At 31.8% G+C, this 12,525-nt stretch overlaps 1 long non-coding RNA gene across 1 annotated transcript; it reads right to left on the bottom strand.

Moving 5' to 3' along the window:
• Positions 1-3,387: 3,387 nt before the first annotated feature.
• Positions 3,388-7,366, bottom strand: LOC128988867 (uncharacterized). The gene is made up of 3 exons (XR_008490438.1): positions 7,211-7,366; positions 5,053-5,108; positions 3,388-3,667 (listed from the first exon to the last, which is right to left on the bottom strand). It is a non-coding gene; the product is annotated as an uncharacterized LOC128988867 (long non-coding RNA).
• Positions 7,367-12,525: the final 5,159 nt, after the last annotated feature.

Genomic DNA, 12,525 nt, shown 5'->3' with positions numbered 1-12,525 from the left:
GTTTGCTTTTCCCTGTAGATGACCCCGGATCATCCTTGTCTCTAACAAGTGGTAATAGACATATTGAACACATTACAACAGGCACTTAAAACTAATGAAATGTGTTAATTGAACTCAACTTGATTTGCGATTGAATAGTATGCCACGACTGTGTATTGATGAAGTAATATCACATTTTTGTTTATTACAAATGGCTATTTCATAAGGGGAAATATTACAAATTTATTATTTATCGGGATTTTCAAAGCAGTTTTTTCTTATTTAACACAAGCTTTTATGTAAAATAAAATAAAATGATAAAAAAGTAGAAAAAAACTAAAATTAAAGTATTTTCACATGAACCATTTTAGTGGGCAGAAAAGCTCTAATTTTGTATATAATGAACAGTCAGTCAGATATAAAAACTATCGCTAAAATACTAATGTTAGAAGTGTCAAATCGAGCTACGTTTATAACGTATATAGCTTTAAAGGCCCCGGGTACGATACGAGCAGCGAGCGACAAGCGGTAAGCGGCGCCGCTCTGACATCGGGTCTTATTTAGTTGCGTGTAAATTTGTTGACAGTGGTCACGATACGTCTGAGCGGCGAGCGGCGTTAAGCGGCACCGCTCAGCGCCGCTCATGGTTCAAAGTCAAAACCGATTTTCGCGAAAACGCCGCTCTCCGCTCAGGTGAGTCATGCTTCAGTTCGGCTAAAATGGCAGGGAAACAGCAGCAAACACGCGATACGGGTCGATACTTGAGGTGCAATCCAGGGAATGGTTGTGGAATGATCAGCACGGAAGTTTTAAAACACTTCAGTCGCCAGAAAAGTATGGGACAAAGTTAGGGTTAAGGTTTTTCTAAAAACTAAGTTTTTCTTTAAATGCAAACAATTGTCAGATAGCAACAATAGTTGCAATATGTCTTGCAGGTAAGCAGAGGTTACCATTTTCGACTAATCTGACTAATAAAACTGGGGAAATTTGATGAGCGTTATAAATGTGCCGCTTGTATCGAAACCACCACCGCCGCTTACGTGCCGCTCAGGTTACCGCTCGCCGCTCGTATCGTACCCAAGGCCTAAAAATGTAAGTTCCTTCTAATTCAATTTAGTCATTTTTAGAGATATACTCAGAAATTTAGCATAATTACATAAAAATTTAGCAGATAAGCTGTTAAAATTTAAAAAAAAAACTGAAAAAAAATGCTTGTACGAGTATATCGTATAGTTTCCAAATAAACATAAGATTATACGCTTGAGTTAAATAATAATACAATAATGTTATTTATAATGTTTATTTATTTAAATTATTAAGTTGTTAGTACTTACATTCTTTTAGCAAGATTGTCAGTTGAAGAATGAAATCGTAGTGTAGTATTCTCAAAATAAACAGAAAGCATTCCTTTATGTGGTCTGTTTTGACATCTGACGCGACGCAGGAAGGTTGACTATAGATACACATTGACTCGTTCTAATTTGAAGTATTAGTACACATTGCATTTCCACTTTAATCTATAGCTAGTTGGTTGTATAGCATAAAGGACTTATTTGAGCTCAGCCACTGACAGTGTGAAATAATGATTAGATTTGTATATTAGCTATCATGGATTTATAAACTATCATAAAATATAATCCCCCCACAGCAAACCTGCAGACTAGGCGAATGTACATTTGAATGATTAAATGTTCATTAGAATATTTCTTTTAAAACTGCAAACTCATTCCCCATTTAAATGGCATTAGGTGTTACGGTATTAGTGAGTACATAAATTTTCTGCAGCAGGGAAGCTTATAAAGATTATTATTAATGGAATGTTACTCGCAACGTATGAAAAGAATATATTTGACAATTTGATCAAAATATAACTATAAATATACAACTGCAAAGATTGACTTATTCTCCATAAAAATAGCGTAGAAATTAAAAATTTACAATGTCGTTTTGAGTTTTTTTCATAGCCATTAAAAGTTCAACAACAATTCAATATACTAAATTATTTGTTTTTTAGGTCTACAAAGTTGTTTGGGACGAAATTATAAAAGTTTATGTTTGAGCGGCAAACATGGTGAAACCAATTTTTACCCTTTAAAGCCCTACATGAAGAGTCCTTCCTAGCTGCCATCTTGGATTATTTAAACATCTGCTGAAGAGTAATTTATTGCCCAAAAATAGTTTTTCAAACACCAGAGTAATTATAATTTATATATATAGTAAACTGTAGGTTTAGAAATGCTCTTTGAAGCTAAGCATTGTTCTCCAAGGGAATCCTTGGAATTGTACGGCCATCTTGGATTTGCCCGCCAATAGAGCAATGTTAATTTCATTAATTTCAAACAGGTGCTTAAGAGTTATGTAACATCTCAAAATATTTTTTCAAATACCGAAGTAATTTTAATTTAAATACCTAGTATACTGTGACATTATACATTTTCATTGTAGTTTTTTTCAATATTTGTACGAGTTAGAACGTCTAGGCTCGTTTAAGCTTCTTCCCCATGGTCTGATCGTGCTGGTTTGTGAACTCGTAAGAATAAAAGTAGGTTTACACGTTTATAATACTACTAAGCTAGGGGTTATGCTTTGCTACGAGGTGAGATTACAGAAGAGGTTTTTTAAATCTACCATAAGAAACTGTTACAACACATTTATTAGGGATTATCAACTAATTGAAATGGGTACGCCATCTATGTACGTATTATTCAAACCAAATGTGAGTGAAAAATGAGTGTAGAATGGTGCGAGATGATATTTTGTAGCTTTTTACTCACTTAGATCGGCCGTTTCATTAGCCAAGATCGTTTATTTAAAGCCCAGAACCATAAAAAACTAATAACTTTTCTCAGGATCGAACCGGCGACCTTTGATTTGTGAGGCGAGCACTATAACCAGCATGAAAGTTCAATCGTACTTATTGCTTATTTAAATCAAGATCTCTTATTTTAAAAGCTGACGAATAAGATGTGTTGCAGAAACAAAACTAAAACATTTTTGGTTATACCTATAAAATCTGGGAGAATAAAAAGTTTAACTAAGGGCAAATGTAAGCAAACAATATAAATTAAATCAACTGTAAAACTTGATTTTAATTTAATATTTTAAATATGATTCAATATTTTCTTCTGGGGACTTAAAAATGAAAATGTAAATTGGTCCCTGTGAGTAGTGGTCTCATGCTATACCATGCAAGCTGGTATGGTATGATGGTTGTAGCGGGTTTCTTATATGGATATCTAAAACAGAGAATAAACTTAAATTGTCGCACTTTCTCGTTTAATTTCACGCACTTCTAAATTGACGTTTTAAGAATAATTAAATGAATATATAAACTAATACTGTACCAATTTGCTTTACCTGCCAGACTAGAATCTTGCAAAATGAATGAGATGAAATAAAATAACACAATTTAAAAAATACTAGTTTTTATTATTTAAATAGATACTATACATATAGCTAAAAAAACTAATTTGTCTATAACTCCTGTACAGTTAAATATAATAATTCCGTCAGTTTTTAAATAAATAAAACTCTATCTAACATATTTTATTTGTACAAACAAATCACAGCTTATTTCGATTATCACATATATTTACTATTTTTTTTCAAAGTTCATGTTAGAATACTATAAATGAGTATTATCGTTGTCCAACGTTTAGAAGTTGCATCTTTCAAGCAGCCTCTTTTCCTGCAACAAATAATAAATGTTGAGGTAACTATTGTAAAACAAACATGTTAACACTTATAAGTATCGCGTACCTTAAAACTATGTTTCATTTTTACTACTTATATCACAATTTTCATTAAAACTGGGAAATATTTTGATCATCGTGCTATTGTAGAATGGAACACCGTTGTAATGTACAACGACATTACAAAAAAAGCGGCAAAGCGATATTGATACAAATGTAATGAATACTATAACCAGTTTATGTTTGATATTGACCTGTTATTCTGTAATTGTACTGAGAGACGAACGGTAGTAAAAACATTTTTATTTATTTATTTATAACCTGTTTTATAAAATACCCTAGGAATAACATATGCAGAGAAATACTCCAGAACTCATCCTTTAGATGGCAAGTCCTTTTGTAAACAGAAAAGTAGATTACTTAAAATACAGCAAATCGCAACAGGAAAACGAAAAACATAGATGAGTTATAAAATATTTATTTTTATTTATCAGTTTGTGCTCTCCTATTTAGTAAACATCATAATGTGCTACATGAGATTGATTGATTGAACAAAATTAAATTAAAATTATGCTTGAGGTTTTAAATAATTGTGATGCGTTTTCAAAATAAATCTCTCCTGAATTGTGGAGGAACGTTTAAAAGATTTTCGGTTTTCTTCAGTAGGCATATACTTTAAGCTCAGAATCAAACTTTTTGGATTTTATTATAATTTAATTATTACCATAATACATTATTTACCCATACTATTTAATTCTTTTTGTTTAACAATTACTAATAAGGTTTATTATAATTATTTTTAATATTTTTAAGTATTCAAACAACTATTTAATATATTATTTTAAACTATTTAAACAACTAGGCAGTAGTGTCGTGGGTTCGGATCCTGGTCACTGCCACTAACTTTTATCAGTACAGTTCACCTTTGTACTGTACCGGCTCACCCCTTGCTTTGCTGGATACGTTCCACGCACAGATCTGTAGTCTATGTGGACGGGCAAATGCAAGGTAAAAAGAGGCCACCAACCTCTTTTTAAAGAAATAAAAACTAACAGTCAAAATGTAATAAACAAAAGTTAAAAGTACCAGATTTATATTGATTACAAATATTTCCGATCCAAGCAAAGAAATTAGCCATTATTTTTACCCTGCAAATGCAAAAAGTAAAACAATCTACTTAACTCTCACAAGTGTGATATCGCAGATTGCTACCTTCACAAAGCAAGCAACGTATAGCGCAGCATAATAAATAAAACTAAATACTAATAAATAAAGCAATCATTGCAAAATTGATATAAATTACAACTTAAACTTAATTATGAAGCTCAGTATCAAACAAACTACTCCAATTCAGACCTAAGAATTGTTTCAAAATACTCACTATAGTTTTGATGCATCCTCGTGGTGGCGATCTTCAGCGTAAGGGCAGATTTTGGTCTGAAAATATGAAAGCTAGCGTAAGCATTGGTTCACATCCTTTCTATTATTCAAAATAGAGTATTTCCCGGGGTTTCGTTACAGGGAAGGAAAAGTCAAAGAGGCTATTTCAACACAAGTGCATAGGGAGTTGAAAGGAAATATTGCAAATTAATTTTCAACAGTTTGTAACGAAGCATTGAAATAAATATAAGGGTCTCTAAAGATGGTTTTGCACCTTTTCCAATCTTTAATACAGCCAGAGTTGTTGATTTATAAGGATGACAAACATGTTACCAGATTCAACATGGTTAAACAATTTAAATAGAAACTTTTAAATTTTAACCCAAAAACCATCTACAAATTTTGAAAATTTGTATCTAAGCATACAACTTTCCTATATCATACATAAAACCATTGACTATATAACACTACGTAGTGTTATATAGTCAATGATAAAACGCTGTTCAAAATGATCTATTAAAACTATCGCTTCTATCAATATTGAAAACTCATGGAGACTTTAGGATTGCTTTATATCTTCTGAATTCCATTTAACTTTTAAATTGCCTGTGAGATAAAATGGTTGGGCTTAGGTAATCATATAAGTAATACCATATAGCTACAATGCCTATTTGGTACTTCTTGGCCAAGGAAACTATAAGACTCATAGGATTTACTGTATGATAGTTATATCGTGTATGAAGGGACCAAGCATGTCGTCAAACCTCTGAATACATTTGTTTCTGAAATATCAACGATTTGTTCTTTAAATGGGATGTGGGTTATGCCTGGATTGAAAAAGGAGACGTTTTAGAAATGTTTTAGGAAGATGGGTCAGTATTGAAACAGTAACAATCTATTGACATGCAAACAAATTTGCTTTATACAATTTATTAGAGCAGAGTAACCGTAGTTTAGTTTAGTTGTTGGGATCCAAGGCACTACAAACAATAGGGATGTCTTGTGTTTCTTAGTTTAGGTAGGAGGTGGTATCAGTTCATTATTAGTTTCTAAATAAAAATTTTAAAATATTAATTATTGAGATTTGGTTTATTTGGAATCACGAGTCCAGACAAGTCACTGTTAATTCAGGCTTTGTTCTTAAGTTCATTAATAACGGGTTTGTTTTGCCTTAGTTACAACAATAAAAACTAATAAAAATAAGAAACAAGAAGGGAAAAAAATAAATAATAGAAATAAAACTTAATGGTAGTAAATATGTTTTTTTTTTTCATTTCTCTTAAAACTGTACTATAAACAGTACTATTACTATGAATTTCATACCAATGTAGCTTGTTTACATTTATAAATGTTATCATTTTTAAGCTTATTATCCAACGGAGTGACGAATGGGGACAAAAAGGCAAATGTCCTTTAGGTCTTCGCCCCCCTAGAGTTTGAATTATTTCTAGAGTTTGCCTTCATTGATTTAGCGAAACTGATAAACTTTCTTTATAAAGGTTTGATGTTAATTGATTCTATAATCAAAGTCAGATTGTAAACAAGAGGCAAAACAGTTTATGAACAAGAATTTTAAATCAATTACTTTTTTATAATTGTAACATATTTAAGGTAAGTAAATCACTCTTGTTCTAGATCTCGAACATTATTTTAACAAACTATTTGTTATTCGCCAAAAAACAAAAGCTGAAAAGTACAGGGTAATATTTGTTTTGCCTCTAAAACAAGTTTTGCCTGTATTAAAATGCGCTATTTGCGCACAGGCCCCTCGTAAAGTATATTTTCGTATTTTCCTTATTAATTCAAATTCGTTTGAGGGTAAAACGTAGAATTTTTTATAGTGATCTGATAATTGCGTTTAAGATATATTGATCCATTTCGCAATCTTCACTTACACATGTTTAAAATTTATCGATGTACAAATGAGCCAGGTTTAGAGAAGTACAATAGTAAAAAATTTATGTTTACCAACAATTAAAATACCTCTTAAATAGTAATTTTTAATTCATATCAGTAAACGGTTAAATAGCTGAATCAACTGTCTTTTAATAATAACTGTTAATTAAAAACTTTGTTATCCTTTAACGTTAGGCCATAGAGTTAGCGTTTGAACCTGTTACCTTGGAAAAGTTCTTTAAAATAAAAAACAGATAACCTACCCAGGTTTCCTGAACCTTTTTAAATAAGTTCTGGATCCTGTAGGCCGCACGATTCCCTTGCACTTCTTCGTCAGCTTCTGCCACAGGCGCACTCATCACTACATCCAACATCAGCACAACTATCAGCAAACAGAACATCAGCACTCGCGAGGCCATGGTAAATTGTGAGTCCGGCAGCAGTGTTACTGACGAATATAACCTCTATCTCACTGACCTTGGAACTCCGATAGCGGGTACAAGGGGCGCAGTTTTTGGCTTGTGTATTGTTTACAATGTTTATTAGTAACAAAAACCATTATTACGTCACCCAGTGTATCAAGTGATAGTTTTGCTATCGATAATAATATTAGACAACTCACGCGTTTTGCATCGTCTACTTAGATAAAGGAATCTGGCTAGATATGCTAACTACTAGTTAAACTGAAATCATAGCTTAATAGTTTGTTGTGTTATTTAAAACAGTTTTAGGTCAAATTGGAAGATATTTTAAATCTTCTTGTAATGTGGCGAGTGGATGATGTTTTGTGCTTTTATTGTCATTTATACAGACTGGGACTGTTATCCAGCTACTAGGAGGTCACGAATTTTGGATATTTATAGGCATGCACTGTGGATGTGATACTCCCTCGTGACCCTGGTGTGGATTAACGTCCGCACTAGTGAGTACTACGACTATCCGCAGTACTATTATGATAATTATACCAATTTGTTAATACCAAGGAAAAAATGTGGTTCGGATTCCACTATAAACTGCAAGCCCCTTAGTTGCCATTAGCTGTATGGGCTATTAATGAACAGCTTTGTCTAAGTAATATGTCGGCCTTAAGACACTAAAGACTACAAGATCGCGTCACTCATTATTATACTCATCTCTATTCATACTTGGCTTAAAAGACTTAGTATGGTCGCCCTTTCAATGAAAAGTGTAAAAAAGTATCAAAGTATCAAAGAATAAACTTTCAGGATGTAAACTTGTTATTGGTTGCTAATTTCCTACATTACTATACTTTAACAGTCGTTTACAATGTGCCTAAAAAGGTATAAAACTATATAAACAAATTTAAATATAATTATGAAAATACATTTATTGTCAGTCACATTTAGATTTTGAATGTTCACCAAAAACTTGAGAACTCAAAAGGCGTTTTAGGAGAAAAGAGAATTTCTAGGTGTAAAATAGTATATAATGTTAATTTATATTAATTTAATATTATATTAATATCAAAAGGTAATTTTATTTTAGGGGTGCCCCTTCACCTTTATTTGTTTCTAGAGTCCATTTTCAAAGATCCAGTTGCTGAACAACTTTCATCATAACTGTTTATAAATGAATTATGGTTAACAGCTGTTCCTTTAGTGTAATGTTAACCACAGTCAGATTGGAAACAAGACACTACATAGTTGATGGAAATGTATTTCAACAAGGCTTCTTTTTTAATACCTGATTTAGGGTGGTAAATCTTTCTGTATAGTTTAGATCTAAAATCATGGCATTCATTGTAGGTTCGTAGTTCTATTCACCTAATAACTAGTTTAAACAAATATAATGTTAAAAATGTAAAATTTAAAATTGAAAACATGTAAAAATGTAAATATGTAATCAGTTTTAGACCATCTTAAACTGCAAATTTTGCGCACCTACTAAAGAATATTTCTTAAATATAAAGTAACATAGCTGCATAAATTTACTTTATACTATGCCATTTTTTATATATATATTACTTCCTTTAATATTCTACATTAAACGTTGGTTGGGATATAAAATCACCAAGATGGGATGGAATGATTTTTTATGCAATGTTATTTCAAACGTAGCGTTTAGAAATGAGGTTTTGTGCTCAAACAACTAAACAATTGTTTTATTCTTTCTTTTAAATCAATCATAGTACCCAATTAGTCCTTGAACTCTTAACACTATATATCTAACCCGCAGTGAACCACGTCGAACTAGTTTATAAAGTACTACAACGAAAAACCAATTTCTATATTATTATTTCCAATAATAGGTTTATATTGTGATACTATGATAGTGATGCTTGTTTTGGGCATATTTGGATGAATATTGATGAATAAAATATGGCGAGGATAGTCTAACTGAATGTCACTCAGAACACGACAAAATATTATGCATAATTCAAATACGAATATTATACACTCCTCGCTTCAACATCCAGTCAATATAAATAATATTTAATTACAAATATTTTAGAAGCTTTCTCTCTGAATTACTGTAAATTCACTTGTGCCTTTAAAAGCATAAAAAAAATACTTGCATTTTATAAATACACAACATACACATTTTACGTTATGAAGATGGCCATTGTATATCACATGTAGTGTGTAATGCATTGCTAGCAATCACACAAATGCAAAGACTCTAATAAGGTAAAATAATAACTGAGAAAGTTTTAAGTTGCTTCTCAAAATTATATACGTTTCCACTAGAGAAAGTGTTTGGTATTATTTTTTTTTATTCACATATGAGTTTTTGACTTTACAATTTGTATTGTGTTTCCAACAAATCGACGAAATACAATTTTACAAAAACAGAATTCAACGTATAATTATAGTACTTACAATATACTGAGTCCATCTGAAGACTTTATTCAAAATTCGTCAATTCATAATTAACTAGTGGAACCCCGTCGAAATCGACGGTTAATCTTGAGGTTTAATGTAAATTCAGCTAACTGCGATAGATAGAGTGAAGTCATTAAAATCTTAGTTAAATGAAGGGAGGATAAGCATAATAATAAGTATAACGATTGTGTTCCCTAAAAAAAGTGATTGATGAATTCGTTTAACACAATATTACCTACCTTTTTATCGGCTTTAGGTTGCCCAAAAGGTTTTTTAGGAGTCTTATAATTGTTTGTTCATGAGTTTGTTTCATGTCAAGGCCACTTTCACTATATGGGAGAATGAGTTTATATAATTAGTCTATCATGTTATGGAAAGAGTCAATATTTATTACTAACAACTAAATTCCATCTGCTTTAGGAAAATCATTTAGATTGTATCCGGATTTATAAGTAAATCTTCATCTATGGTCATAAAAATACAGAATTTTATCAGCATATTAAATCAGTTTTTTTTTATTTGATAAAAAATATCTTATTCTCCAGAAAGCAGTAACATTCTTACTTCGACCTAAGCAATTTTAATTCCTTCTCTTGCCACATCGACCCATGTATTTAATCATCCTGTTCTTACTTGATAATTCATTAACTTATGGGGTAGTTTTTCCTTGGCTATATCGATCACATAAAGCTGTGCATGTATTTCGTTGATGGAATGAACCATAATTGTAGGAAATTTGATCACACATCTTGAACATTTGCGGAACCAAAGCCATAACCTAGTCTAGCCTTGGTAACAAATTATGCAAATGCAATGAGATGTGATGACACTGTTGGGTTTCCGAATGTTCTGTGTACATGTGTACAAAACCCTGTACACATTCTTTTTAATACCTGAATTGACATTAGTTCGCCTACTTCACCAAAACCATAGATGAATGAACACAGCTCTCACCCTCAACGTACTCATCTATAACACAATTTTCAACCCGATTATCAAAAACTTTTATACCAATAAATGAATTTCTGGAGTTCTTTCTTGAATTAAAAAATAAATGGTGATTGAAAGTAGGCAAAAAAAGGCAAGTGCCAACCTTACAATATATATAAGCTAACCCGATAAGGAATAATTATATGTTCCTTTGAAATTGATATGTCATACTTATTTCATAATTTAAAATTTTCTAAGATTAATAAAGCATAGATTTTTGAACAACGCATTTAAAACGTATCATAAATTTATCATTTTGTTGAAACTATAAAAAACTTGCCATGCAGTGGAGAATCTAATAATGTAAACATTTAATTTTGACAGTTTCAGTAGACCTTTGAATATTTTAATAGTAACAGCTGGTTCATTAAAAATAGTGTAAAATTATCCATATGGTCGTAAAGTAAACAAAATTGCTGAGTGAACATTAAAGACCTCTGGGGCAGAGCCCCAAGGAAATTTACCTCGTTTCTCTTTGGAGGGCTCACCTAGACCAATACCTTTCTTTAGAGACCCCTACCAAGTTTCTACACAAAGCCGTTCTCTCAAATTAGCTGTGACAAAAACCCCGTTTTCCTCCATAAGAATAACATGGGATGGGAATTTAAAGGCCACTGGGGCAGAGCCCCGAGGGAATTTACCACGTTTCTCTTTTGATGGCTCATCTACAGACCAAGACCTTTCTTTAGACACCCCTACCGAGTTTCTACGCCCAGCCGTTCTCTCAAAATAGCTGTCACAAAGAAAAACAGTTTCAAATTAATATATAGATTATGATTGCCGATTAATGTGTCTAAGGTTATGAAAACAATAATAAGATTAAAAATAGATTATTCAAATTAAAATATATTTATTATGGAAATTACAACAGCTTGGCCTCCCCAAGTTCAAAAAACTTGTCGGTGAGGTCCAATTGATACAATATAAGGCTAACAAACAAATAGTTTACATTTTTTTTTCTTTTTTCTTTTTTTTAACAAAGTTTTCTTAATATCCTATATTTATACGGCGGTTTGTGGCAGGCACTTTAACTTAAAAAAAAAGTAGTTGGCAGCACACTAAAAAATCTAAAATGTAGTGACATAAATATTGCTTTATAATCTACGGAATTCTTTTTGGATTGCTCATATTTGGTCCTCTTTGTTTTTCATGGTTCGTAGACCATGTTTGAACTGTTTGTTTGTTTGCACAGCAGACTGGCAGCGCCGGCCAAACTGAGCTGACTGAAAAAAAGAAGAAGAACAAAAAAACCTGAAACTTTAGTCGTTTGGGTTTGACCGAGCGAACATAACCTCTCACTCACTGTGAAACGCCCATGCATGCATGCATTCTCACAAAGCAGAGAAAAATAATAATAATAACAATTATAAAGCGTCAGAACTTGTATTTCTTCCCTATAAAATGTTTTAAGTGTCGTGTCCTTAACATAGAGGGTTTGATATGTGTTTGTTAATGTGCTTCATAGTATTATGATTATTTCCTAACAAAGCCTTAGCCTAATTGAAATCCTGGTTTTTGTCTGTGTTGGTGTACGGAATACTATTTAGTGTTTGTATAGTAAAAAACTATTGCACAAAATTAAGTAATATCAAGAATAGTTTCTCACGTGTTGAACAAGGGTTTTCTTTATATTTTTATCAGCCTAGAGAGAAGATGTGTATACAGTATAGGAGAATAGAGAGATTTTCTTCGAGTCGAGCTTATCCAAAGTTTTATAATAAACCGGAAACAATGTTTTTCATATT

Source organism: Macrosteles quadrilineatus, unplaced genomic scaffold (assembly GCF_028750875.1).
Source record: "Macrosteles quadrilineatus isolate MER2022 unplaced genomic scaffold, UCM_ALF_1.0 Scaffold_3__2_contigs__length_128488019, whole genome shotgun sequence".
NCBI lineage: Eukaryota > Metazoa > Arthropoda > Insecta > Hemiptera > Cicadellidae > Macrosteles > Macrosteles quadrilineatus.
Note: the sequence above shows the minus strand (reverse complement) of the source record. Positions and strands in the feature narration are given on the sequence as shown.